Source organism: Triturus cristatus, chromosome 1_2 (genome assembly GCF_964204655.1).
Source record: "Triturus cristatus chromosome 1_2, aTriCri1.1, whole genome shotgun sequence".
In the NCBI taxonomy this organism is placed as follows: Eukaryota; Metazoa; Chordata; class Amphibia; order Caudata; family Salamandridae; genus Triturus; species Triturus cristatus.
Window position 1 is genome coordinate 1,094,618,929 of NC_140580.1, and position 27,533 is coordinate 1,094,646,461.

At 44.3% G+C, this 27,533-nt stretch overlaps 1 protein-coding gene across 3 annotated transcripts in view; it reads left to right on the forward strand.

Annotated features, from left to right (window-relative positions):
- Positions 1 to 27,533, forward strand: part of DAB2IP (DAB2 interacting protein) — a 1,477,580-nt gene that overhangs the window by 383,962 nt on the left and 1,066,085 nt on the right. The gene's annotated exons all lie outside the window — the stretch shown is intronic.

A 27,533-nucleotide genomic window follows, 5' to 3' on the forward strand; every position in this document is an offset into this window, starting at 1 on the left:
CTGGGTCTCGCTTCGCATTGAACGTATTAGTGCCCCAGGTTCCTCTAATCGCAACAGTGCCAGACAGCAATTTTTATTTTTATTACTCATTTGCATTTTACCATTTGAGGCACTACTAGATCAAGTGGTTCACACATAATCAGGCATATTTTTTTGTCAAGTGCCCAAAATAGGACTACAATCCAAATCTGCAAGTTCCACAGTCGACAGTTAAAACACTAGATAACATTTCTTCGCAGAGAGGATGTTGTGGTAAGGCTTTGATTGACCGTTTTTAAGGGCTCTGCGGTTGCAATTACAGGTCGAGTTAGTACTGCAGGATTACTAAACAGTTTCATTTTAGTGTCTCAGCATGAACTCCTTGCTAATTCTCCATTCTTAAAGAGCTTGTGACTTAAACAGCTTGTGTTTCACACTCCTTTGGCAATGACAGCAGGAAACGTACCGTGTGGGCCGCTGTCATCACATTTCATATTTTCATAATCTGCTCAAGAGGCAGCCTCTCTGAAAGCAGAAAAAAACCCTCTTTCCGCCATCTTTAGAAAGTTTAAGTTCTCATTTTATGGTAGTGACAGTGAAAGCCAATACTAAAAAAAAATGTCAGGTATTTGAATGTTTCCGCGCAGTTTGGGTCAATTATCAAGGATGAGATCTCAGCCACTAAAAGTCTTCAATCTATTGAGGTGTGAATGTATGTCTAGGGGTTTCAGACTTATGCAATTCGCCAAATCCGCAGGCATTCTCCAGGGAAGACTGCCAGGTTTGCAGTTTCTCCTCAAGTATGCCTTTTTATCTTGTCCCTATGTCTAAGAGTTGTCCGCTTTGAGGAAAATGTGTTGGGACTGGGTTACTCTGAAATTTCAGTTATTACCCCCCCCCCCCTTTTTTTCATTTATGTGATTTCTTCACTTACTCATTGGAATTCTGCAGGCACTTTCTGCTTTTCAAGACATAATTACGCAGCACAACAACTAGACGTCATACCACCAGTTATGGAAACACAGGTTTTGCGTCTGCTACAGGCCCTACAATATTTGGGGTGTTGCATTCACTTTCACACACTTGCTGCACCACGGATGCCTGGTCCATGCAGGTGTAAGTTCGAAAACTCAAATAAGTAGGGAAAAGAAATTGAAAATGTTTGTGAAGAGGTTTACCCATCAAGTGCTGGTGCTGCTGTAGTCAGGTGCTTACAACAAACACATTGTGGAGATCTGCAGAGGTGCGATATGGTCTTCCATTTGTACTGTCAACAGACCGTACTGTCTTGAAAGCAACCTCAGTGGCGAAACATGTTATGGGTGAAATAAATGTTGTCCCGCCAACTTGTAAGATAAAGTGTAGCACATCTTTGTTTCACCTTGGTTAGCTGCTACGTGGCTCGACTTAGTATTCAGCAGTCTGAATCGCAACAGATTCTGTCTTTGGCAAAGAGGGCAAGTTAGTTGTCCAGTAATGAAACTGTCCCTATTCAAGGTATTATCCATGAATTCCCACAACTCAACACCAACTTTGATGGCTTCAGGGTGGGTCAGCCCGAAATGGAATTTTTGAAACTGAGGTAATGGTTTTATGCTGACGCTTCACATCTGGCGTGTGCTATCCAGCACATGGGCATGCGCAGTACCACTTATCTTAATCATTTTTATGTAATTCCATGACTCGACCACTAGGTGCCAGTAAGAACACCACTGTAAATTCAATGAAAACATACATCACCGTTAATGCTGAATAATAACGACATATGCTCTTTCTGCTTTAGTCAAAATCCTCTTTTATAAATCTGTTCAAGCAACGTACCCAATTTTATGAAATCTAAACATAGGAAGGATTTAATTGTACATTGTTGCTGGGAGTGACTTATGTTTGACTACTTGATGCAATATGGCATAATAGCATACTTTCAGGAATTCAGTACAGCAAGCATAACGCAAAAGTCCCAATTTTACACAAGATTACACCAGCGTCATGGTAGTTTTGCCTGGGAAAAATGCCCATTTGCATTTCCAAAATGTATGTGTTAGTTTTAATTCAAGATGTGTGACTATCTGCAGGTTACATACTCAGTGTTGCCATTAGTCTGATGTGTCTGATTTCTTTCAATCAATTCCTTATTGAATTAATTTATCCGAAACCAAAAGTTCAAACTCAGTTTGTAATAACGGCAGGAGCTGTATTTATTACGTGTATCCAAATGTAGAGGTGGTTCACTTCAGAGAGTTGTCTACCAGTGCCATGAGTGAATCTGTAATTTATGCATTTATGCATTTATGCATTCATGCATTAATTAATTGATTGAGTTACAAGTCATAAAGCTTAAACCCCGGGGAAGTCAATTCGCCTCAAGGGAGAGTAATGTAAGGCAAATTTACTTCCCTGGGCTTTAATTTGTGAATTGCTTTAATATTTATATGGCCTGGTATTTCCGAGTCCCCTCCCTTGGTATGATCAGTTTAAACACTGTCCCCAAACCTCTCCCCCCACGAAGCATAAGTAATAATATCCAACAACAGTTCTTTGGATTAGGGGTCGTATATCCCAGGCCATATTTATCACAAAATAATAAAAATATTTATTAACAATTGATAATCAAACATGAATTTGCAATATATACGCAGAAAACCCAAAACACATCCAATTACATTTTTCAATACAGAGATTGATACACTGTTATGGCTAACCTTAACAAGAGTCTAATACAAAGCCATACCTAACCTAAAACTAGAATATGTACAATTTGTTTTCTGCGTATCCTGGATGAGCCTACATGCAAGGTCATGACTGTTCCCAACCAGTTGACAGGTCCCCCTTTACCGGAGTGAACTTACCCAGGAGGCCCGTGTGCCCACCAGATTCCGTGGGTGCCCCCCACGCCCTTCCATTGTACCTCCCAGGGGCTGATGCCAAGTTGGCGCCCAATGCACCTGCGCAGGGGTTGGACCAAGCGGCCTACTGGAAGCGGGACTTCCTACCCCTGTACCCATCAGCCTACCGGGCGTAAGTGCCCCCTGGAGTGTGATGAGGGACCACTGTTCCACCTCCCCCCCCACAGGCGTCCCTGTTAAACAATGGGATGCCTACTAAGATAAGTAAATCTTTCCTAGCATTCATGACCTTACCGCAGACCAAGGAAACTCAGACATAAATACGACAAAATTAATACTTGTAATAGAAGCATATAGAAGACATTCTTAAAAATTGAACATGTGACTAAACCTTTTGTTTGTGATCTGATAAGCCAAAACATGTACAAAAACCTGACATAACATTTTCTAAACAATGCTGCCCCAGGGGATGGTGGGTGGGGAAAGAAAGTTCCAAACGGAGGCTCTCTAGAGTCCTCCTCAAGTCTTTTGGGCAGCGATGCTTCCTTCCTTCCTCTGCTACTGTTTCTAAGGGGAGCCTACCCCCTGAACCAGAAAAAACAGGACCCGGCTAGATCTGGGACCCGTTTGCCTTGCGTTTGCCCCGGAAGCACTTAAACTGCTTCCGGGGCAAACAGCCTCTCAGCCAATGGGGCGAGGGTGGGACCCCTTGTGTCATCAACGCGGGCCCCTCCTCCCCCTCCCTCGCCGGGATAATTCAACAGGGACCGGCACAACCGCCATATTGGCGGCGTAACCGAGTTCCCAGTGTCGCCTAGGGAGACGCGTTGTCGGAACTTGATTTTTCCTGAACCACATGGTGATACGGAAACATTGTTTCGCTGAAACAATGAAATTAAGATGGCTGTGATTTTTCCGACCTAATGAACCATTGTTTGGATTGATGTTTGGATTGTATGCTGCAAATTAAATTTCTGTGGTTGATCTCAATTTGATATGTCCTGATGATGACCTAACAAATGATCAAGGTCGAAACACTGTCGACGTTCCCCCTTGGCAAATCAAGAGGAAGCATATATTGCACCATGTTCTTGTTACAATACGGACAAACCTTCCGATTGTTATTCCTCTGCCATTGTGTATTTGTTTAACCTGCTATCTTTTGCATACATATGTAGGCTTAGTGTAACCTCGTGCGCGCATCTTGTTTTGTTGTTTGTCTGTTCATGCATTGGATGTTGTACTGTACTGTTTGTTTTGCAAAGAATGACTCAAATAACAAAAAAACTTTACATTTTGAAAGAATTTCTGTGTGAGTACCTTGTTTTCATGTATTTTGACTCACAATTGCACATCTTTGGTTTGACTCAGTCGTGATATGCTGTTTGCTTTGTAATTTTATCCCTGAAGCACTGTGGTTTCTATATTGTTTATTGGCTCCTGGTTTTGGGGAATGGGGCTACCCTGTTTGATGTGGTTAATTAATAATGAAGGCAGCAGGTTTCTTATTAAATAACATTTTTTATTTTAAAAAAAGCTTTCTGAAGGAGAGTGTGGACCTGGGGAACGATGGCATCTGACGCCCCCACACTTCGTGATGACCCTGCTTTTCAAAGCTGCCATAAAGGCATTCATGCTGCTGATAATCATTTATACGAAGCACTTAACAGGCAGTCTCTGTATGAATGTTCTGCCCACCACCTAGTGATTTTATGTACCCAGGAAGGATAAAAGGATGAGCTGCTATGACAGGGGAGATTGTGGTTTCACATCTCTCACAGCTCTGGAGATAAGAGCTGGGTCTCTCTCTCTTTCATAAGTCTATATTGTGTGCTCTTCGGATGACAGCTCGTAATACATTTGCATAATGCCGATGTGTTTTCCATTTTGGGCTTATACATTATTTTCGCATCAAATCCCCCATTTTCCTTTCTCTGCATTTTCCTTCCCTTGCCTCTTATCCCTTTCAGAACTACCGAGTTTTTCATTTTTTGGTTCCAAGGTCTAGTTAGCATAATTCATTTATCTTCCTTTTGAACAATTTGATTGCACTGGGTAATTATAAAAAGATTAGATCTGAATGATCTGCTTCTTGGCTGCATAATTGTTGTAGTGACTTAAACCTCAGAATGTCCTGGAAAGTAAGTCTCGGTTGTTTCGATGGTCCCCGGACCACATGGACCACCAGGTGCCCCCCGGAGGGCTGATGCAGGGGTGCGGGGCAGGTATGAGCGGTGAGGGGTGGAAACTAAAACTCAAGCACATCTTATGTTAAGTTGGCTACGGTCATAGCGCCTTATCAAGACCTGCCCCTTTGGCTTGCGGGCTGCTGACACAATGGGGAGTGAAGTCCACAGGGCCGGACTGACCGTAGCAGGCATCAGGTGTTTCCCTGGGAGACTGGAAAGGTGGGGGGCGGTTTTGCAGCAGTGGGGGCCCGTTTTGTTACAGGGGGCCGGTTTTGCAGCAGTAACAAAAACAGCAGTGCTTCACACTTGTTCCCTCTCCCTCCCCCCGGGGACTGGCCCGACAAAATTACCAGGGCTGCTTTGAGTTCCCAGTCCGGCCCTGGTAGTCCATACCCTGAAGTCTAACGATTTGCCTTGGCATGCCAGAGAGGTCTTGCTAAGATGGAACCTAAAGGGGTATATAAATGACTATTCCATACGTTCCATTTGCTGGCTGTCTTCTTTGGGGTGCGGATTTCCACAAATTCTGCTGGTGTAATGATGGGTCCCTGTCCTACACACCCAGTACTAAATATCTAGGACCCACCCTCCTACTCCCAGAACTGGAGTCCCCTGATGCTAGGGGGCCCTTTACCACGCTTAAACTGTTCTTGTTGGCTCTCTGGGCACTACCTTGAGTCCCAGTCCTCAACAAGCATTGGCAAAGCCAATAGGTAACGCCTATGAGACCCACTGGCTCTACCAATGCATTTTGTTCGTCCAGTACACAATGAACGTAACAACGAGAAACTAAAGGTGTGACAATGTTGCTTCTGTATGTGTGTATATAACTCCAAAATTGAGTGAGACCAATTCATTTTATCATTTATCGACCCAAATAGGATCGGTAAAAAAGTACTGCGAAAGGTCTTTTTTAAGTATAACAGATTGAAAAAATTTAATTTAAAAAATAGGACCAGAGGGGTGGGTGGGGATGTGAAGCAATAGGGAGTAGGCAGAGGAAGGGAAAAGCAGCACACGATGGAGAGCAAAACGATTGACGGGGAGAAACAAACAAGCGAGGGTGAGCAACACAGAGAGCTGGGAGGAGAGAGGCTATGGGTGTGAAAGTGCACGAGTGGTGGAGGGAAGCACGTGGACTGAGAGAGAGAGAGAGAACGCTCTGTTTATTTAGACCATAGTCTTTAAACACAATAGGAACCCAAAATAATGGTGGCAATATAAATTCTTTAACAAATAAGTTACCAATAAAAACACATTGCAAAAAGTGGCATCCCCTTACAATTAATCACATGGACTCAGAAATCGAAACGGAGAGGGAGGGTGGCCCACAAGGGAGACAACTGGAAAAAGCCAGCAATCTTATGGAATGCTTAACCAAAAGAAAAACGTGTTCCCTAAAAATGAGGAACTGCAGGACACAAGTAAAGAGGAAGGAGGAACTCTATACGGAAAAGGCAAGCCACTTAAGAAGCAAGCAAGCGACAATAAAACCAACCAATGGTTAGTAATGGGTGAGCTTTGAGCCCACTGTAAATTCTTGGTAAGCCCACAATAGGTATTTTTCAAAAGCCAGCTCGCTGTCTGGTAGTTTTGAACTAAAAAGGAGTAAGGCAGTGCAATGCTTGACTCAGCCCTCTCTGTAAGTTCCTTTGAGACTCAGGACCCGTGTGCAGAGAATATACACTCTACATTTGCAAGGAACGGTATTCTCAGACTCCTCCCACTTAACCTGGATGGTGGCACTAGTAAGAGACATCTGTTTTAACTTGAAACGTAAAATCTACGACTCCTTCCATTTGTTGCTTGTTGCAAATAATGTCTCTTAAATTTTTTTAAAGGTAGTTCTTCAACTTTGCCCCTCTTTCATTACTCCTGGTAATTAATGATAGGTTTTGTTATTAGCGAAATCCAAGGCTGCTTTGTAAAGCGCCACGCGGTACAGGGTCCTCGGCAGACGGCTAAGCCCGGCGCAACATTACATTTGCAATTTATCAGCTGCCACTACTGCTTATGTTGGGCATAAAGCAGGTTTATTGGTATTCAGCTGGTGGTATTGTGAGGCTGCAGATTAGCAGCCTCTTTTGCATTATAAGCATCTCTTCGGAGAGTTATGGCTTGTTGATGCTGCGGCCCTGTCTGCTGATCCAAGTGTCCTTGTCATGAGGCTCAGACATGTTCTTCTACTATCATCCCATGGAGTGGGATTCTATTCTGCAGCAGGTATCCATGGTCCTGGGGTGTGTGCAGAAGGCAGGACCGATGCAGCAGTGCTGGAGGCATCCCTGGCCTGCAGCAGAGCTTGAACCGGAAAGGAAACTGCATCTGGTACAAAACTAGAACTGTGCACAAATTGCACATAACCTGGTTTTCCAGAAAGCCCTGTAGGCATGCGCCTTTTCCTATCAGAACTAGGGTGCTCTCTATTTGCCCTGGCTGACGTTTGTGCCAGGCCAGGTGGTAGGTACCACTCGGACACTTCTGCGCCAAAGGGATGGTCACACAGCGTCCTTTTTTCAGCGTACAGGGCAGTAACGTCCAAGGTTCCCCGCTCCAACACCTCGGTTGGAGGGTGTTCTGTATGGACACCAGTTTAATGGTTAATTCCAGCTTCGACCAGAACTATGTCATCGCACAAGTAGAGGTTATTGTTCAGTTTTTGCTTGGGGAACTTCACCCCAGATGTATTTTGGTAGCATCTTTCTTTCTTTGTGATACTCTGCTGTGTACTTGACGCAATACAGACACTCCACAGAACCAGAGCCATAATACATTGAAGGTTTTACAGTGTGCGGATCTATAAATCATATAGAACATTTGGAGGATCGTTTTCTTTAAGCCTTGCTCATACCGTTTTATCTTGGTACCTGGTGAATAAATTGCATTTTTTAAATTCTGCTGATTTTCTTTTTGTCTTTGGCTTTTACTTTCAAATGGTATGTTTGATATAATCCCACACACTCACGTTCCTTCTAATAATAATGCATGAACACTCTTTCGTAAGTAGGCATTCACAGCAGTACTCACACGACTGACCAATAGTTTGGGGTAATGCACAGGGATCTTTTCTTCTCCCTGTATTATTCGAGCTCTATGCAACTTTATTAGATGATCCAACCCGATTGCCCCATCTTCACCTAACTGTAGACAATTCCTTCATCTTCTCCTTCATCTGCTCTCTTTCCAACCCTCGCCGCCACCGCCCACAGACTGTCTCATCCCAATAGGGCATTGGCTTACCCTTCAATGGCGTGTGCTTCACCTGTCTACGACTGAGGCAGTCTCTCTTGCAGCTTCCCTGAACCCTACACTGTCCCGCCACCTCTTTACGTATGACGTTGAGCATCACCCACATGACTTTTGTTGCAGCATTTGGAATTTAACTCGGGGACATGACTTCTCAATATTGGTCCTTGTCATAAAGCAGTTGTTTGTGCCATTGAAACGTTTTTAAATTGTAGAGCTGTGCGGGTTTATCTTGTGTGTGGCTAAGCACTTATTTGTAGTGATTGTGGATAATGATATATGACGTACCTCGCGCCAGAGGATAATTGAGCAATTAATAAAAGAAGCCAGAACATCTCATTAGATCCAAGTTCCAGATGATGTCCTGATAGGCGTTTGTAATATGAGCATGGCAGGAAACATACCATCAGCACAACTTGACAGGAGGATTCGCAGGAAGTATGTTAAATTACAAAATGACAACCCCCTTCGTATGCAGAAAAGAGAGGACTCCATTGGCAGAGGTTACAGAGCGCATATAGGGCCAGATGCATCATTCTGTGCCTATGGGAAAATGTGTTCATGCATATGGCCCATAGAGTGGTCTGGAGGCACAGTCATGGTAACTATTAAGAGTGTGACAGAAAAGTACAAAAGAGACAGGGCTGTAGTTGTTTCCTGTGCGTCAGGAGTGTGAGAACCAATCTCAAGCGAGACAGGAGGTTTTTTTTCCTTCTTTTTTTGGGGGGTTGGTGTATTTTTTGCTAAATCCGAGGCATAAGTAGAGGTGATTTGTTTTCTTGTCTTAGCCTTGGAGATTTTAAGGTTTAGTGGTTCAGGTTTTGTGGGAATAGCCTGAGAGACATTTTTTGACTATGAATTCTGTTTAAGTGGTATTTGGGAACTTTGCATCAAATTTAAAATTTCTATCCACAATCTGGGTGGAGGCGGAGCTGGGGGAGGTGCATGAGTGTGGGGGTGATATGGTCACATTTTCATAGACCAGTGATCAGACCTGAGATGCAGTCAAAAGCGGTCTTTAGCTTTGAAACGTGGGCTTCTGAAGGTTACAAAAACGAAATGTCTGTTCTTTTATCCCTTTGCAATGCATATGGACATTCTGCACAGTAACAGGTTGGGAAAAACATGTGAAATGTCTTCCTACAACACAATGAAGTAGCAAATTCCAGACCCCGAAGCAACCACATTCTCTGTAAAATAAGGCAGCCATGTTGGACTAGTCACTTCAGCTGCTAGCGTCCTCTGTTTGGATAGTGGTCTGTCTAAATGACCAAGAAAAACTAGAGTTCCCTTCACTGATTTACCAATATTTGGAAATGTTTTTATTTTAGTTATGCAGCTTAGGTCCCAGAAAAGTAATAGAGAGATCAATTTAAGGTGAAAATTGCTTAGTCATTTGTTCAAAGTTGGACATTATGACGGACACGTAACCATGAGCTCTTTGCTGGGGATGCAATACTATCCAACCACCACTTTCATCACCCAATATAATGATACAGTTGACTGTCAAGTCTAAAATGTATTTTTAATAATATGTATATATTTATTTTGGAGGGCGTATACATCACAAACGAGGCCAGGAGGGCATCCGAGTCCTCTGCATGGTCCAAGGAATTTTTGAGTAAATTACATACTTCGTAGCAAGATGACTAGGGAAGATAATTGCTACAACAAAACATATATTGCTATTCAATTGGCTACGTGTGGATGAGTTCAAAGGTTCAAGTTAAAACGTGCTCTCATTGGAAGAGAGCATACTTTGATGATCAGCTGTGCTCAGCACCTCCTCAGGTTGTCTGCCTCTGGCCTTAGTGTTGAGGTAGATGGAAAAGAGACTGCGTCAACATTGTCTGGGGGTGGGGGCATTATGTGAGATGCTATTACAGCAGCAAAAGATGCTAGCCATCTGTGACTGTCAAGGGGACAGTGGGCCTAGACAGTGACTTCAGAAGATGATGAACTGTGCGCAATGTGACTGGAGGAAACAGGGATCGGCTGCTCTGAGTGCCGCCTCTGAGAGTTCCAAGTGAGAGTTGAGATGTGTTTCCTCGACGGGAGTGTCATGGGTGGTGGGGGTGGGGCCTTGCCAGCAGTTTATAACTGTGTAAGGAATTACACATGTGCAGTTACAGTGGGCTACCCACGGACTGTGTCTGGTCTAGCGCTTAAGATCAATGTGTGACTGAAGGAATCTAGAATGCTTGTGGGCGTGAGTGCTGGTTCCATTACTGAGTGGGTATTATGCACGTGTGTACAAACCAAGACCAATAAGGGAACATAGCCATTTGATGTGGGAGGATGTACAAGGATGGCAGCTTGAGAGATGTCTTAAGAGTTTATACAAGGAGGAGAGGGAGAGATGGGAGGCGGTACTATATATGACGACATGGTAATCTCTCGGCTGGCGTATAGAGGGGCATGATGTCAGTAAGAACTGCAATAGGCAAGCGGTGTCAAATAGGAGACATTATTTGATATGTATCTTTTCTCAAAGGCAGTTATGAAGAAGGATTCTAGGCAGGTACATTATCAAATGTCAAAGCGGTAGAATGAGAAGTAACACATGGACTGAACAGCGCCTGAAGCCTTACTTTGTAGCGCTGAAAGCACGACTGTGCATTTTATAACTATTTTGCAGCACACCATCCTGCCGGTCCGCAAAGGATATACAAGCGAACAACGGGGTCCTCTTTGAGGTTTCGTCGCCACTGCTTTGCAAAATGAGATGGCGGCAGCATCGGAGCATCACTTTATGAAAGCGGATCATCAGCAGGACATCCTCATTTACATGAGCTCTTCCTATTCATGAAGGTGGTTCTGACGTTGCATACTTGCCAAGCGCAGACCACTGATGGCCAGTGAAGATCCTGCAGCCAGCTTTGTACAAAGGCCGCTGTGAGGCAGCCACTCTTGAGGTCTGCAGAACAGGCCCCTGTGCTGACGCCCTCGGATCATTCTACAAGTGAAGAGGACATGCGACCTCTCCGAGTCCGCAAGGGATGTGAGCGAGATATTAAGGAGGGAGATGATGAATGTGCAATAACTGTGGGGCACCGAAGCAGTAAACCAAAATCTGAGTACCTTCAGAATCGGGAATGAACCTTCAAGACCAGGCTTCTCCAAGGAGTAGCTCATGAGCTCCTAGCAGCTCTCCAGCTACCCGGAAGTAACTGTCCTGTACGCAGCCCAACCTACTGAATTTGAAGCTTTTGCTTGGTTGAATATATGGAAACCAAAATTAAAAAGTGTTTATTTGAGACGAAAATGTGTGTATTTTCTGAACTCATAAGCCAATATTTGTAGAAAACGTTTCGGTTTTCTAAATATATTTAAAGCTGATATTTGAGTGATAAATCATGTGGCTATCGGGGGATTTATCACTAAAAGTGTTACCTTGATGCGCTGGCATCGTAGTTATGGCTGTTCTGAATTAGCCATGTGACGGCATTCCAAATTGACAAAGCCTATTTTTTACACTACTGCTGGCAACCATTCTGATGCATGGAGGTGATCAATGCTGGTAATCTTGCATAGGGTGGCCACTATGGTAATCCTGTCTGATGTGGACACTGTTACAAAACTAATAATAGTAGCTCACAATGATTTTCATTGAACAAAAGTAGATCTTACCACAGAAAAGGTTGGAGACCTCTGTTCAAGACTATCTTTGAAGCAGTGCAATGATATCTGTTGTTGATTGTTTGTAAAGCTCTTTGTGCCACTCTGAAGTCGCGTCATAGCACCAAGTGAAACTGGGGAGGTTGACAAGGCTCAAGAGAAGGATAGCCTTGAGGAAGGAGCTTCGTGGTAGAGGGGCCTTCCCCAAACTGGTGGTGCATGCTGGGTAGGCAGCCTTATGCATCTCGTAGTGAGGTGGGCAGACAGGGAACGGAAAGAGGTAGACGCCAGCGCCTTGGGTGACCCTGAGAAGAAATAGCTCTTGCCAGAGTTAGAAATAATGGAACACTTCTTGAGTGATATCAGGGCTGTGTTTAATTTGTGCCGGTGGTTGCATGTGGTGTGCATTGGATCTCAGTTTGGACTAGGATTTATTTTTTGAAATCGGATATTGACCAAGACCATGAAAGAGAACGGCAGAAAAGATAGAAAGAATTAGAATGGGGAACTAGGAATACATGAGACCTTTAACTTAGACATGCAGTGTGTGGCTCCCTGAATTATCCTGAATGCATCTATTTATTTTTATGTACAGTGCTGTCCAACGACTTCTCCTTTGGGGTTAGGCGGAGCATAAGGGGAATTAGAGCGTACTGATGAGGAGTGGGCCTGAGATGTGAGGTTGTCCATGTTGGTTTCATTTCTTAGGACACTAACAACGTGTATGTCCAGCTGCACATAGGATATTTCAGACTATATTGGAAAACGTTTTCATACATTGCTAAGAATTGGTATAAGCTTTTCTTTTTCTTCACAATCGATATTTTTTTCGTAAGCAAAATTATAGATATTATCCTACCAGCTCACAACTTGCCTGTGATTGTTGAACATCTTTGAGAGACGTCTGATTTTCAGCGTATAGGCCCGATTTATATTTTGATGGTTGGGTCGTCTTCCTCCTGGGAGATGGAATAATTTACTGCGTCCCCTGTTGGAGGCGTCGATGACCACATTTATAAACATCCGCCATGCTGGCGGACATTTAATGCAGTGACATAAAACGCAGTCATGGCGGTTCTTATCAATGTATTGTAACTTTGCCATTCGGTTCCGCCAAACATGATTGAGCCCTACTGCAAAGTTACATTTTTTTATTTTATTTTCAAAAACAAAAGAAACCTATTCCCCCTTTGCAATGGGAGTTCCCATGGTAAGGGGGGCATTCAACAGTTTTCACTGCCCCTTACTGCCAGGGTTTTCCTGGCAATGAAAACTGAACTGTATGTCCGCCCATCTAAATTAATTGGACAGACATAGAGGTCAACCTACGATGGTCCTTACTCTGTCGGACCATCAAAGGTGGTCTAACTATGGTGGAGATTAGTCTGAGCTGTGGTTACCCCACAGGTTTGGCAGCATTTAAATTCGGCGGGCTGGACCATTATTTTGGCGGTTATGGTATTCCATCGCTGTTGCAATGGAGTATCTTTACTGCCAACATATAAATCGGACCCTATAATTTAACATGCCATTGTCTTTAGATTGTAGTAGTATTCTGATCAGTTATTTGCACTCTCTGAACCTACAGAGCCAGTGCTTCTTTGTGAAAGATGTCCAAACTGTGCAGCCAAAAAGTTTGCTTTAGTGGATGTAAAGGTTGTGGGATATTGTCGAAGAATCTATCTTTTTTGCTGAAAATGAAAGTATGTTTTCTTAAGTTGTGATACTCCATTTGCATTTGTTTGTTGCAAACTGCATAGTGGTTGGAAGAATAGTTTATTGGCAGAAAGATGTTTTTTATATATATGTAAATTGATTGTGACAGAAGATGTGACCATGCATCACACTGAGAGCGGCATGTAGTCAAACAACACTGCGCTTAATGGACCGTGGGTAGACCTCATGGGACGTATAGCTAAACTAACACAAAACGTCTTTTGTCAAGAGACACACTATAAGCATTGGTATTAGAAGCACAGCGTTGAGTCCTTCCCCAAATGCTTTTAGCAAATTCACTTATGCTGAATCTACGGAGGATGCCCATCAGGTGGGCATAACAATTACTGGACCTACAGAAGTCAACCGCCATACACGTCATCTTCCATCCATCATCTCTGTGGGATAATGTGATGTCTACTTCCTTAGCAACAGACTGTTGCAGCTCATCTCTAGTCCAATCTTGAATTTTTGCCCACATCTTGTTGGCAGAATATTAATAAAGAACTGTAAATCAGTGGTTCATCAGATTAATGGCGACATAAGATTTGTTGACCTTTCACGACTACAACTTTAGTAGGCCCTCAAGGCCAATGCTTTTAGTGGGATTAAAGAGGTGGAGCGTGGGCGCTGAAAGGGGTGTGGCCAAAGAAGCTTAAGAAAGAAGGCTTTCCAAGGGGAGTGTTCTATGCATTTAAGGGTGTGGCTTGAAACATGAAATCTAAAATCCTGTCCTTCGCCCTGTATGCCACCTGAAGTGTGTTTGAGTGCTCCCTGTGAGTTTTGTTGTTGCACCCAGACATAGCACAGTACAACAAAAACACAAGCCTAAAGCAATGCAGAACTATTCGCTTTGCCAATGCTTATTAACTGTATCAGATAAATGAGTAACCGCAATTATTTTGTTGTGAAAAATTTGAATTCAAAATGTTTCAATTCTGAATAGATGAGACTGTGAATTAAACAGTAATTAGCTCTGTGTAAGAGGTAGTAATCTTCAGTGTGTCTCAGTCACTCTTGTAGTTCCCTTCACACCACTTTCCTCTGCTGTCACTCTCACTTCTCTCACTGGCAGACACTTACGCCCCTTTTCTCCTGGCATAACTCTGAAATCCTCCATAAGCATATCTCACATGTCATCTCACTCCTTTTTATCACTGTCTTTTCATTCTGACTTTTTGAGTGCACTTCCTGTAGACACAGCATTTGCTTTTCACTTGGGGCTGTCAGTATTTCAACAGCAGTGTATACTTTTTTCAAACACTTTCATTTAAAATGATGATTACAATTTGGTACATACTGACCGGTGCTCAGTGTGCTCTGCAAAGAGCCAAGGTTTTGAAGGAGTTGTAGACTGAGCACCTTTATGACCCACTGATCTGCACTGTGGGTACTTCACACTGCATTTAGCTTCAACACCAGAGGTCTTGTCATAAAAGCCTTCTCTGCTACTACACAGGGCTGATACCAGGGCAAAGTAGCAGTAGGCAGCAGGGTTGGACTGGGACAGAAAAGAGGCCCCAGAAACAAAATACAAGTGGTGCCCATCAGTGAATTACATATTAAAACAATCCTTGTCAAAGCCAATATGTTCGCCTATGAGAGAATTATTGGCTCTGCCACTGTCTTTCAGCCTTGTTGTACAGCTGCGTGGAGTGAGGTGGCGTAGAGTGCAGTGGAGTAGAGTAGCTTGGAGTGGAGAAAAGTGGCGTAGAGTTACTTGGAGAGGCAAAGAGTAGAATCAAGTCACGTAGAGTGGAGTGGCGTGGAGTATAAGGGAGTGAAGTGGAGTAGCATAGAGTAGAATGGCATGGCATTGAGTAGAGTGGAGTGGACTGGACTGGCATAGAGTGGTGTAGAGTAGAGTGGTGTAGATAGAGTGCAGTGGCATAGAGTTGATTGTATAGAGTAGATTTGAGTAGAGTAGTGTACAGTGGAGTGGGGTAGACTAGAGTTGCGTAGAGTGTAGTGGCATAGCGTAGAGTGGAGTGGCAGGGCATAGATTGGTATGGAGTGGCATTGATTGGAGTAGAGTGGCATTGAGTGGAGAAAAGCAATGTGGAGTAGAGTGGCATAGAGTGACGTAGAGTAGTATAGAGTAGAGTGGCATTGTGTGGAGTGGAATGGCGTAGAGTGGTGTAGTGTGGCACCGTGTGGAGCGGCACGGTATAGACTAGTGTGGTGTAGAGTCAAATGGCATAAAGTAGCGTGTAGTGGCATAGAGTGGAGCGGTGTAGATTAGAGTGCAGTGGCATAGAGTGGTGCAGAGTAGTGTGGTGTATAGTGCACTAGGTAGAGTGCAGTGGACTAGAGTGGTGTAGAATGCAGAGGCATAGAGTAGAGTGGTGTACAGTGCAGTGGCGTAGAGTGCAACGGCATAGAGTTGAGTGGTGTAGAGTAGAGTGGCATGGAATGCAATGGCGTTGAGTAAACTGCGATGGTGTAGAGTGCATTGGCATAGCGAGCAGTGGCATAGAGTAGATTGGTGCAAAGTAAAGTGGCATAGAGTGTAGTGGCATAGTTTGTGGTGCAGAGAAGAGTCGCATAGATTGCAGTGGTGCAGAATACAGTGGCATAGGGTACAGTGGCATAGGGTACAGTGGCATAGAGGGCAGGGGCATAGAGTAGAGCGTTGAAGTGTAGAGTACAGTGGCATAGAGTAGAGTGGAATAGAGTACAATGGCATAGAGTGCTGTAGAGTAGAGTAGTGTAGAATGCAGTAGCAGAGAGTAGTGTGGCGAAGCGTGAAGTTGCAGAGAGTTGAGTGGTGTAGAACATAGTGCTGTGATGTAGGGTGTAGTGCAGGTACAGTGGAATTGAGTGCATTGGCAGAGAGCAGAGTGGTACAGAGTAGAGTAGAGTGTCATAGAGTGCAGTGGCATGGAGTAAAGTGATACAGAGTAGATTAGAGTGGTGTAGAGTACAGTTCCGTAAAGTGGTGCAAAGTAAAGTGCAGTGGTGTAGAGGGCAGTGGCACAGAGTAGAGTGGTGTAAATTGCAGCAACTCAGAGTAGAGTACAGTGCCACAGAGTGTAGTGGCGTAGAGTAGAGTGATGCAGAGTATATAAGAATGATGCAGTTGCATAGAGTGTAGTGCATAGATGTAGTGCCACAGAGTAGAGTGCAGTGGCAGAGAGTGGTGCAGAGTCGAATGCAGTGGCATAAAGACCAGTGGCATAGAGTGCAATTTCGTAGAGTAGAGTGGCCCATGGTAGAATGGTGCAGAGTAGACTGCAGTGATGTAGAGTACATTTGTGTAGAGTGGTGCAGAGTAGAGTGTTGTAGAGTGCTTTGGCGCAGAGTATAGTGGCATAGAGTGCAGTGGCATATGGCACAGTGGAGTAGAGTGCAATAGCATAGAGTAAAGTGGTGCAGAGTAGATTAGAATGAAGTAGAGTGCATTGGTGTAGAGTGCAGTGGTGTAGAGTGCAGTGGCATAAAGTGCAGTGGTGTGGAGTAGATGTTGCAGAGTAGAGTCCAATAGCAAAACATGCAGTGGGGAGAGTGGCGTAGAGTAGAGTGCAGTGGCACAGACTGCAGGGTATGGATGTGGGAGGGAAAAGAGACAACATGGAAAGGTTGACTTATACCCACCTATAGCTGCCCACACTATAGACGGGAGTTCAGAGTATCACCCGCAGATGGAGATTTAGGGCCCGCAGAAAAGATATTCATTGGCTCGTGGCCCTTCCTAGAGCAGGCTGCAACACTGTGGTAGTTTTTCCACTCTTCTTGATAATGTATCTTAAGGAAGTGCTGCATTCATATGTTGAGCCCCATAAGATGCTCTTTAGCACAAGCCCATGATGTGACTGGCACAGGGACCTCTCGGAGGGTGTCAGTTTTGGAAAGATGGCGGGCACACGACCACAGCTGATCTTTTTAGATCTCTACTCTAGCGCCAGTGCAGAAGCTATCATTCCTGAAGACAGGCGCTATCTTAATGGCCAAATATTAGAGTTTTATTTCCTACAGGAATGCGTGCGAGAATAGTTTATTAAACATTCAAAGTAAAAGTAGTTTTAAGGCCTCTATCTGCAGCCGGGGTGACATTCTCCCAGCATCAGCACCGCTTCTGTCACATCCCCAGCCCTGGTGGCGCAGTAGACTCCTGCTTCCACTCCAGGGACCGCTGCTGATCTCATGGTCACGTCAGATGTTAAAATCCCGGTGGATCCTCTTAGCCTTTCATTATTCTGAGGCCGATAAAAAAAGTATCATTCAGTTTGGTAACAATTGACGTCTGTTACTCGATACCTGCGAGGGGTGAACGTGTGCCTTATAAATGAACAGTACTTTTAAAATTGAGCAGAGCACACAGGTCTCCTCTGCTGCATCAGCAATCCTAAATTATGAACACGGGTAAAAAACAGATATAGATCCTTATCCCATGTGCATCTATTTATTTATTAAGCGTCTGTTACAGAACTTTCTGTTAATTTGGTAGCGTGGAATTGCCTGCAAACTGAACCTGCATTGACAAAGCCGATAGGCCTGGCTCGGGTGTAGTGAATGTTCCTACAGCACAGAGAGTGCAGGCATCAATTGTGTTGTATTGCAACATTTATGTGGTTATTTCAAGAGCGTTATATGAGTCATAACCTATTTTTTGCTGGTTATTTAGGGTCTGTTATACTCTGACTTGTCTCGACTACTGACAATGGACAGTGGCATCTCTCCCACGCTGCTCCTCCGATACCAGCTTGCCTTGCTCTTCAGTTTGGTGGCCACTCCTTCTCCTGACGCTGTTGTGACAGCTGTTTGCAGCCGATGCATCCGCCAGCTGGATGTGGGATGGAAACTACATGACATTTTGCATGTGTCTCTGAATGTACATCAAATGTAAACCAGCCATAGTATTACTCGCCCAGTGTTTAAAAGGAAATTCTTCCAGAACTGCTGAAATGAGTGACAAACACAAGCTAGGATGACTAACAAACAAACATGCAGAATAGCCTGTCTAAATCAGTGGCTTAGCTAGACGTACTTAGTGGCGTAGCTAGCCACTTTGCTGCCTGTGGCACTCCCTACCTTTGCCGCCCCAGCGGGGGCTGTGAGGGGGGGGGTGAGTTGGGCGGTGATAGTGATATTTTCACGATTGCCCCCCCGTGGCACACGCATGGAAAAACGGGGCGGGGAGGGGGGGGGACACACAACTTGTGCTGCCCTGGGTGGACTGCCCCCTTGCCTGCCTTTTCTACGCCACTGGAAGTAAGTTTGCCGCCCGGGTACAGGTAAGAGCAGGTGGGGGGGGGGGGGCGACTTGTTACTGGGGAGATTGGTGACTGACGGACAACTTTTTCTCAGGGCCAGAGGAATGGACAGACACGACTCCTGCCACCCCAAAAAAACTGTGACCCCCCCCAGCTACGCCAATGGTCTAAATGAACCTTCATTCCTACATAGCAGAGATTTTTAGCTGCGGTGGATAGTAGTATTTTGATATTTTGTTCTCGTGCTCCGTGGATGCAGGTGATGAGAGCACGTATAAGGCCCGCATCCCGCCTCCATCCATAGCTGTGGTATGGGAGATGGAGGGGAGGCATGAAGGTGGAATGGAAGGTTGGTCTAATCATTGTTAAATACTGCTTTTGGTGTTATGAGATGCCATGGTGTTAGACGTGATATGGATTAAAATTCCCCTTCAAACGCTGGCCAGTCGATAGCACCCCTTAGGATGGGATCTTTCCAAAACAGATGTGCTGGCCTAATATTTGGGCCGATCTCATACAAACTGACCATGCCTTATGCATCCTTGGGAAGAGGATATGGCATTACGGCCAGAGCTGCTGACTTTGGAACTGGAGAACCAGGTTTGAGTCTTGGCGTCTGCTCAACATCCAGTGATTCTGGGAGGCACATTATTTATTATCCCTGTGCCTAAAAAAAAAAAAAGTGACATTTTGTGATGTAACTGGTGCTCATATAAAGCACTCCAATACTTTGGGTCTTGTTTGTGCTAAACAAAACTGCAACAAAAGAAAAGCTTGTTTACTTGAGCGGCGTGGGCTATGCTTTGGATTCCATACAGGGGAACATACATTCATCACCTATAGGCTTTAGTGCTGTGTAAGGCACACAAGCCAGCGAACGGCCTTAAGCCTAGGTTGGGGCTCTGTCGTCTAGGGAGTCTAAGGGGCCTTAATGTGACCTGTACCCTAGACCTGACTATTAGAGAAAAAAAAGTGTAATTTTAAATACATTGAAAATACTACACCTCTTTCTAAGAAAGGCCAAAGCTGAGTTGCAAGGGAGAAAACGTGAACATCTTTGCCAGCAAGAAATGTACACAAAAGAAAAGTCAACAGCCTTGATTCAATTCAGATGCTTGAAACTTAGGTATGTATTATTTTTTGGAAATGAACTTGGTGAAGCAAAAACTGGTAGAAGTTGATACCTGTGATTTGAATCACCCAGAAAACTTGCAACTATTTCTTCAAATCTACTTTCAGTATAAATGACCTAAGACAAAGGAACTGCATCTTGTTTAAGGAGAAATGTGGTCAGAAATGCAGTGTTGGCAAAGTTTCTCCCGCTTGATGACAGGGTCCGGCAGTTACAAGGACCGTGGGCTCATTCTTTGCATTAACATGGAGGATACTTCGGGGTTTGCAAACTGCTAAGTAGTGAAGACTTAGCTTAAGTAACCATGGAGCTAAGAAACGTTAGTGGGCTCTGATCATTTGTATTTATAAAATCACTATTAGATAAAAAAAAAAAAAGAATTGATAGCACATCTGAAAAGACTATTTTAGTTGTTTAATGGGGTTGTTTTAATTATTTTTTTTTTTTTTTAACTTTTGGATTTGTGATATGGTGTATGGATTCTTTGTTTTAGCAAAATACATTCTGTTAAATGCTAGTTTAATATGTGAATGACTATTGAGAAGATTCACGTGACCGTGGGACACTGGTGGTTCCTTGCACAAATTACAAAATCACTTTAGTAGTGGGTCTGTTCAGAGTTATTTATGTACAACTGCATTTAAAACTTGCAAGCCACACAGAGATGTATTGAAGGTAAAATCCCTACTCTTTTATCAGATGCTAAAGTAGCAAATTCAAAGTTTTATCATCCAAATTGTAAATCCATACCTTCTTTAAGTCATGCATTTGTTAGTGTAGCTCGTTAAACATATCTGGTGGGATTAATTTGCCCTAACAGAAAAAAGGTGCAAATTGAACAAGATGCAGCTCCTCATTCTTCTGAAACCAGTGCACTGAAGTCCAGGACAATCACTAGCAACAGTATGTAAAAGAAGTACATACCACCGTAGATCTATCAACACAGAAACAGCAAATCCAAAACCTTTAAACTGCAGCACGCGCCACTGTTTCTTTTTTGCTCATGGGTGTGAATTCTAATCTGGTTGTCTTGTCACTGCACGGTGCGTGCTGTATTAGGAAACCGACATTCATTTTGGGGTGGCCCATTAACTAAGGTTTCTGACATGGTTTTAACTCTGCTCTGAACCCAGAGAACTGACTTATCAGATGTTACTTTCTCCTTACACTAACAATCTATCTCCCATACATGCAAGCAGAGGCTTACTTCGGGCCAATGCATATAGTCCCTAAAATACCGAATGCAAAGTTAATTTATAGCAACTCCTACTAAGGTCCGACCAACCAATTGCTGTTCATCTTACTAGGCCATCTCGAATCCTAATAATAATAATTCCGCATTTGTAAAGCGCAAACTTATCACCCATAAGGGTCTCCAGGCGCTAGGGGCCGTCGGGGATATTAAGTGAGCTAGTGTCCAGAGTCACATGGTGCTGAGCTGCCGCTGTTGCCGGTGATCTAGCATGACCCCTGTGCTCCGGAGACAGCAGCTCTGGCCGCTGCGCCACACCCCTAGCCTATCCTAGACATCTGAATGACTCCCCAGCCCATGCGTCCATCGTGAAGAGGTTGGGTGTTATTCATCCTCAAGCCTCCTCTCTCCCACCATTCGGATGGTCTTTGGCCACCATGGTTTGTGGCGCATCTCAAGCCCTGTGCTTTGTGCGGTAATGATCCCCCTGCCTTAGGTAAACTGTGCCTTCCTATACTTTATTTAATTCTCTTAGCTGCTGGCCATCTTACCAAAGTCTTCTATCTTTGTACATTGTGAGGCCAAGCTGAATGAGATGGCTGGGAGACCTATCATGTATAACAGGTGGTCCATTCTGGTTGCACATCATGATGACGGCGTACATTAATGGTTTTTGGGAAATGTTTCTACATAAGATGGTAGCATTGTTTACACATTTGTCATACCTTCCTTTACCCCTGATCTGCAAACAGAAATTCCCAAAATGTTTACTGTTTTATACGTATCTGTATTGACCACTATGATACGTCATTAACATTCTCGCCCCATGGTGTTGATAACTTAATTTTAAAGTGCAAATTCCTTAAAGATATATATTTTTCTTATCACATGTTTTTAGTTTTATGTTTATATACAGTTTAATGTATGCATTACGCTGTTGACCTTCTTTTAATGTACTCTCAAATTTGCACTTGGCACTTTAATGGACTTGATTGTCTAAATTAAGTATTTCTTCATTTTCTGCAATGAATCTCGGCCAAGGAAGCCCAGGTCCTGTTTGTGAGAGGCCAGTGGAGTGCCCCCCTAGGCTGCGCCGGGCAGCGTTTACTGAGGGGCTAGGGAGACGAGTCAGAGAGCGGAGTTCTATGAGGCTGAAACGAGACCTCTTCTGGGGTTTTGAGAGAGGATAAAGACAGTGCAGTGCTTGAGAAAGAACTTTTAGGACTTTCTTCTTGACCCTAGGCGGCCATTGAGGGAACTTGTTGGCTTTAGGGGCGGGTACCGGGCCGAAGGAAATAATTAGGGTCTTTAGGGCTGCAGGGGATTAGTGTAAGGCCGTGGTACTCATAGTGCTGCAGGGGATTAGTGAAAGGCCGTGGTACTCATAGTACAGCCCGCGGGCCGCCAGCGGCCCGACAGGCCTTCCTTGGCGGCCCGCGGACCTTGCAGGTAATGTACCCATGGCCCCCGAGAGAGAGGAGAGAAGAGAAAGAGGAGAGAAGAGAGAGAGGAGAGAAGAGAGAGAAGAGAGAGAGGAGAAGAGAGACAGTGGAGAGAGAGACAGTGGAGAGAGAGACAGTGGAGAGAGAGACAGTGGAGAGAGAGAGACTGTGGAGAGAGTGAGTGGAGAGAGTGAGTGGAGAGAGAGAGTCAGTGGAGAGAGTGAGTGGAGAGAGCGAGTGGAGAGAGAGAAAGTGGAGAGAGTGAGAGTGGAGAAAGAGTGGAGCGAGAGGGAGTGGAGAGAGAGAGAGAGTGGGGAGAGAGTGGAGAGAGAGTGGAAAGAGAGTAGAGAGACTGACTGACTAAGAGACTGAGATACCGACGGACTAGGAGACTGACTGAAAGAGAGACGGAGAGAGAGAGAGACTGACTTACTATGAGAGAGAGAGACTGGCTGACTGAGGGAGACTGATTGACTGAGAGAGAGACTGACTGACTGAGAGAGACTGCCTGACACAGAGAGAGAGACTGACTGCCTGAGGGAGTGAGAGACTGACTGAGAGAGACTGACAGAGAGACTGACTGACTGAGAGATAGAGACTGATGGACTGAGAGAGAGAGACTGACAGAGAGAGAGAGAGAGAGACTGACAGAGAGAGAGAGAGAGACTGACAGAGAGAGAGAGAGAGACTGACAGAGAGAGAGAGAGACAGATAGAGGGAGAGAGACAGACTGAGAGAGAAAGAGAGACTGACTAGCAGAGAGCGGGAGACTGACAGAGAGAGAGAGAGAGAGACTGACTGACAGAGAGAATGACAGAGAGACTGACTGCCTGACTGAGAGACTGACTGCCTGACTGAGAGACTGACTGCCTGACTGAGAGACTGACTGACTGACAGAGAGAAAGAAACTGACTGGCTGAGAGAGAGACTGACTGGCTGAGAGAGAGACTGACTGGCTGAGAGAGATATTGACTGACTGAGAGAGACTGACTGAGAGAGACACAGCGAGAGAGAGAGACTGACTGACACAGAGTGACAGAGAGAGAGAGACTGACTGAGTGAGAGAGAGAGAGAGAGACTGACTGACAGAGAGAGACTGACTGACAGAGAGAGAGAAAGACTGATGGAATTGGGGTCTAAGTGTGTATGAAGCTATGCAATTCCTCTTAAGATTGCTATTGTCTGCTTATAAAAATGTATTATCAAAATGTGCTCTTTGTAGTTACATCGGCTTTTGAAATACAGGATTGTAATGTTATGAAATGGGTAAGATTTTTTTTTTACTGTAGCCCCGCCCCCCCACTGACCCCACCCCTAGCGGTGTGGCCCTCGGCCACAAACCACACTGTAATTTTGGCCCGACAGAAAGTTTGTGAGTACCCATGGTGTAAGGGGACAAGACTTAGGAACAGGCCCGGTTCTAGCGGGTGGGCCGGGTGGGAGCCTTGGCCCTCGCAGTGAGGGCTTGAAGGCAGGCGCGCAACGGCATTTCGCTCAAAGGGCTGTCTGTGTGTGTGTGCGCCCAGGCTGAGACAGCTTCCCGGGCGAACACACACACAGACAGTTTTTGAGATTATCGCAGCCGCACCCGAGTACTTCACAGGTCTTTAAAAGACCATTTACATGTTAACGAGGCTTTGTTTATTTTTTCACCCCATCATCTCCACATGGTGAAAGGCGACAAATCCTTTCTTTAACAACAGTAACCTTTGCCTACTGTTCTGCTGCGTGGATATTTCTTTTTCTATGCAGCGCAGGAGAAAAGAAGTTTGTTTATTCCGATTCACCTTAACTGACCCCTGCATATCACACCAAGTTTGACTAATGGAGTAGGTAAGAGAATGCGTTACAAGTTGTTTTTCTTTATAAAATCTGCGCAGGCCCAGCAGGACACATACTTCTTGTGTGCTTCATTTAAACAGTTTTTATCATTATCATGGCCAATGCAGGACAACAATAAGACAATACAAAATGCCCAGATAACACTAGTGATTAATGATCCTGCTGGAGAGCAATCATTTGTCTGTTAGTAGATGAACTGCATTTTATGTGGATAGCTGAGTGGGTTACTCCTTTGTCACAGAGATCCTTGTGTTGCTTGCAGTTCAGAAGTTACAATCCTAACATAGGACAGTGACCTATGAACTGTCACCAAAGAGCTGCAAACAAACATGAATGGTGTAGTTAGAACTTCGCTCTTTTTGTTTTGTGATATAGTTAAAACTTCCTCAGTCTTTCATTATTCTAATGTTGCTAAAATGAGTATGTTTGGGCAGATATACATTTTTATCAGTAAAGCTGACCCCCATGGAATACTCTTTAAATCCTAAGGTTGTGTTTCCCCAGACCAAACCCTCTTAAAACATACTCCCCACCAGTATGGATGACATGGGATTCCTACACCTTGTAATCCTCATTGGCTTATGTGACATTCCCTGTAGACTGATGTACATACTTGTACGATTCATTGTCTCTGTATGATGTGTGCGCGGTGTAAAGTACTGACACAAACTACACTGATATGAGTAGCGCTATACAACAAATGAAATGCATATTAGAGAGGGGCTACGTAAAGATGAGGGGCACTTGTGGAGTGTGGCAGTGAGGGAATCCGAGGAGGAGGTCATGAGGGGGAGGGGCTATGGGGAGATGAGAGGCACAGGAGGAGGGTGGCAGTGAGGGAATCCGAGGAGGAGGTCAATAGGGGGGGGCCATGGAGGGATGAGGGGCACTGGTGGAAGGTGGTAGTAAAGGTATTTACGGAGAAAGAGGTTATTGGTGGGGCGCCTAAAAAAACTTTCGCATCAGCGGTAAAGCCGGCCCTGTCATGGCCCTTCTGTTTTTGTTTATTTAATTAGCAGTCGGGTCATAAGGGCTACTGTGGAACATACTTTAAAGTGCGTGCTAATTATATTTACTGCTATATTCAATGTTTTAAGTTTGAAGGTGATTTTACTAATGTTTTTATCGGGAAAAATGAAAGTGGAGCCCAATGGTACCTGATATGGGGCTGGGGCCCAAGGTCAGCTGTGAGATAAGGTGCACTGGAGAGGAGCAGTGGATAATCAAGCCTGTAAGGGATTGCGCTGCAGAGTCAGGGGTCAGTTGGAGGTAGTAATGAAGAGGGATTCTCCCTGAAGGCTCGCATAGAGGGAGCCCGAGAAGTGTCACTTGCCCGATACTCCCACCTCAGAAACCTCCTCTTCCCATCAAAGGAACATTACATGGGAAAAAAACACTTTTTGACAGTGATAACATTTAGAAAGAGATTTGGAAAAGAGTGTGTTTTACTGGGCCTTGTAAGATTGAGAAGAGATAAAAGAGGGCCCTGAAACAGGCCTTCCCAGACATATATGCGAATAAATCGAGCCCGCAGTGGCCCACCCAAATGCACCCTTGGCCCACCCAAATAAAAATTCCTGGAGCCGGGCCTGCTTAGAAAGGATGGAATTTTAGTATTACGCACCGCTGTCTGCGCGTTAAGTTTGAATTCTGCCTTGTCAAATAAAGCCACTTCAAACGTGACTCCTGGATGATGCTTCCTCCTTCCAAAATCGTGCCTTGCAACTTTCATGCATGAAGCATTTTTTTCGATCATACTATAATAACTCAAAAAAGAAAGTAACATGGTTTTGTGTTTAAATGCAAGTCTATTAGACGCCTGTGGGTGGCAGTAGAGTTATGAATAAAAATGAATAGTAACGTGGGACCGGGTTAACGTTCCAACTGCCTGGACAAGCTGCTTTCATTTCATCACAGATGAAGATTAGTATAATATACCTCTTTCTGTGGACTGTGGTTTATTAATTTGATCACGTATTTCATATCATTAGGCATTTAAAACCGGAAATAGTTCATTGTGTTACCGGAGGGAACGCATAACCTCTTTGATGTTGTGAAGTCTGTGGAGGTAGTCATGCTGCAAATATCCAACATTTCAACCTGTATTTTTTCGACTTTGAGAAATTGCAAGAACGAGTTAGTATTTTCTGCGTTGACATGGAAACCATTTCTGTGAAAAAAACAAAATGTCAAGGCACTTCAGCAGAAGAAAAGAATATATTCTCGTGTTTTTAGGATGAGTCTGGTTGCGAAAGACATATCGTGGGTCTACCAAACGTACAGAGAAGCTTGCAGCCCACCAATTGCTTACTACTTCTTTTTCGATGTCTTTCCTTGTTCATCTTGTGTCTGTCCCTCCCCTGTTTCAATATACTTGTGTCTTTCGACTGTACTTTTTTGACTTGAGCCCTTCACAATTCTGCATGTGTTTTTCAGCTGTCTTCCTAACATGCTTCTGTCCCCCTTCTGTGCTGCCCTTCACCTGCCCATGCGCTTCTCCCCAACTCCCTCTGGGATGCACTCACCCTTGTGTAACGCCCCACACCCAAGTTGCTTTCTCAACTGTGTGCTTCCCCATCAGTTCCACATTGCTCTCTCTCCCTCTCTTCTGTTTGGTTTTCTCTTCCCCTCACCTGTGCACCCAGTGTTTTTCCGAGCAATACCTCCATGTTGCTTTTTCTATGTTGTGGCCCTCCACTATGCCCCCATTTTGCTTCTATCCCTCTGCCTCCCATATTGTTTCCCCCACCCGCTTTAAAAAAAAAACACACACTTTTTTGCATTTTTTTCTCTTCATTTACAATCTAACTTGTAGTGGTAAAGAGAAAAAAAAAGTTTGTTTTATTTATAGGCACGCACAATTGTGATTCACACAGCTACCAGATGACATGGGTGGCTGTTCCATAGGCTTTTTTTTTATTCTTCCTTAACCATGCTGAATAGCATCAAAGATGCAGTAGAGCATTGCTAAAAAAACATTGACAGAGCCAAAAGGCCTCAAAGGTGAGACCTGTTTGCTTTGCCAGTGCTTTTTATGGCAAGAGTACAGCTTGTAGCTTAATAAAGGAAGGCAGCTGCACAAGGAGCATTCAGAATATTTTCTCAGTGGTAAAAAAGG